Source organism: Anastrepha obliqua, chromosome 4 (genome assembly GCF_027943255.1).
Source record: "Anastrepha obliqua isolate idAnaObli1 chromosome 4, idAnaObli1_1.0, whole genome shotgun sequence".
In the NCBI taxonomy this organism is placed as follows: Eukaryota; Metazoa; Arthropoda; class Insecta; order Diptera; family Tephritidae; genus Anastrepha; species Anastrepha obliqua.
In genome coordinates this window covers 118,534,117-118,537,041 of record NC_072895.1, presented here as the reverse complement: position 1 = coordinate 118,537,041, position 2,925 = coordinate 118,534,117, and positions in this window count along the sequence as shown.

The following is a 2,925-nucleotide window of genomic DNA, read 5'->3' as shown; positions in this document are numbered from 1 at the left end:
GACGCATGCAATTCTTTATATAATCTCTGAAACTATTTTCTGATTTTTGTTTTCCCGGTACCAAACGTTTTTTTTCTCATTCTCCTGAAGTCATTGAATGAATCAGTGAGTGAATGTGTCTGAACATGAAGTGCTCCGTTTCAATATATTTTCGTTTTTCATTAAACTATTTTCAATGCTTTTCTTTAATAAGCAAATAAGTACATTGCGTGCTTACAGAGAAAGGTCCCTCCAAGGTTCTGTGCATAGTAAATTATCTCAAATAAACAAAATTACAAATCCTGATAATTACTAACCAGTTAAACTTTTAACCCTTCTATTTACATACACCCACCTCTTTTTGTACACAGGACGACATGCCCTGCAGGGAAACGCACTACTTGGTGCTGAGTGTGAAAAACTCCTTTGTAAGCTTAGCGCTATGGGTTGGAGCATTGCGCTGTCGATACATCCAAGACTAACCGTGAAATTCTTCGGAAAAATTCATTAAAATACAATCCAAGACTTCTATGTAACTTTCTGCGTTCATTTTATGCAAAATAATACAAATTGGGGTATTGCCAAGGCAGCTAAAAGCACCTCAGGTTATAAGAGTTGTCATTTCAAAGCATGAAATTGACTAGCTAGTTAGTTAAACGAAGCTGAATATTGAAGCACAAAAATTTCAGAAAAATAAAAATTAATTTTTTAACAGTTTTTGGAAAGGATTATTATAAAAAAAGTTTTGACAAGTTTGACATTCTTTTTTGACTTGATACCTGCTCATATATGGCAATGCCACATAATTTAATAGAATTTTTCTTAAGGCTGGATCCTATGAAATATGGAGGTAATTGAAAAAACAATTCCTGACTTGGTGGTGAAAAAAAAAATAAAAAAATGCAGATTTACTATAATTCATCGTATTGGAATTCTCATATAAAAAAGTAAAAATTTGTCGCTCTGTGTAACCGTTCGGAACTAATTCGCTTCTGTTTCCTAGTACTTCCGAACCAAAATTTCTTTCACTAATTCACGATTTTCCAGCAGGGTAATCACATGCACACACACACAAAGCGCACCCACACAGGCAGCTTTTGTAGTGCTTTGAACTTCAGCGGAATGAAAGAAGCTGCAATATTTTGCGGTTTTCATGGGCAGTTCGGCCGCAAATTGCACTCATACTTTGGGTGAGGGTACCTTTTATGCGCTGCAGGTCGGCAAGCAGGAAGACTAGCCAGCTGTCATTCAGACAGGCGAGGTCGTTCTCACTACAGTGACATAGACGAAAAAGTTTACGCTAACTTGCATGTCAAAGCAAGCGTTTCAGTAGCAAATATTTGCGCGATAATAAAACATGCAACAAGGATTACTTTGATGTTGAGTGAAAAGGTTGCAAGGCGGATCGGAGGGGGTGTGAAAAAGTAGAAAAGTTATGAGAGAAGCTGGTGAAAATATGTAAGCCGGGCAGTGCATAGATAAACTGATGTCTGCTGCTGATATAAGGATGTACTACTACATATACAAGCGTGTCTGTGTGTGAGTGCCAGCGCATTTCTAGTGCTTATATTTTTGCTGCGCTCTTTACAAGGGCCCACACACTCAAACAACTGTTGGCAGCTGGCCATTGGCAGCAACAATAACAAAAATAACAACAACAATAACAAAAACACGACAACCTACTGCCAACGAATTAATTTCCCAAGTGTGCCAAAAAGGAAACGCGCTTTTAATTTAACCCAATCCAACGCAAACTCTTGCCCACACACACACACACACACGAGAAGCACACGGAAGACACCCTCACATTTACGCGGTCAGAGGTATTGCGGTTACCTCAACGTGCTGCAAGCTGACTTTTTGACTATGTGCGCGCATCACGCGTGTGTTTATGTGTGTGGCAAATGTAATCAGCACCCAACAAATTTGCGCTCTCACTTTGGCCAAATATGATGCCAAAGTCAATTTCGTGAAGGTAGTGAGTGAGCTAACAAAATATGTATGCATGTGTGTATATGTGTGTATGGGCATATGTATGTATGTATGTGTGTAGCTAGCCAAGTAAAGCACTTTACTTTTTCTCCTACTACCAGCGTGCATTTCCTTTTTTCTTTTTTTTTCTTTTACCAAATCTACCCGCAACAGCTGGTGCTGTAGCATAGTAACTGTAGCCAGTCATAGCTGTCTTTTGTGTTGTTGGTTGCGGCTGCTAATAAGCTTCACGTGGCACACGGCGTATGCGCAATTGCGCAAACATGAACGGGATGTTGTCTGTTTGGCTGGCTGACAGGTGCAGGTGGTGAAATCAAGCAGCATTCATTTGGCTGCGCTAGGCACCAGCCAACCCAGCCAGTGAACTACAAATTAATGAGGTTGCTTACTCAGTTAATTACATGAATTTTATATGACAAACATAAGAAATGCCGCATATAAATGGAAATTATAAATGGATTTTGTTTATTCGGCGAAAGCTGCCGCTCATAAAACTTGCACTTGCACTCAAACAAAGATATTCACCCGAGTGTGTGTGTTCATTCAACTTGTAATGATTTTGTTCTGCTCAACTTTCTTGTTTTGTTTGCTCTTCAGCTGTTTCCCTTCGGCCTTTTCCACATATTTGTTATTCTATTGAATTTTTTCCTTAATTTTAATTTATTTAACATTTCAGCTGGCTTATACGCGCGCACTCTATAAATATCCGACGGCATTGGAAATATTATAAATTATTAAGTGCAGAGTTAGTGAAAAATAAACACATTTACGCCCGTTTAATATTTATTTTCGCCAGTGACACTTTCAGAAAAGTTTAATGGTAAACAAATAAATTTGATTGCAAAAAAAAAATATTATATTATTTCCTAGATATACCTCGGAAGATGTGCGAGTGTTCGCAAAAGTTGCCAAGCCCAGATTGGTGCGTGTTTTGTATTTTTATATTTATTTTTT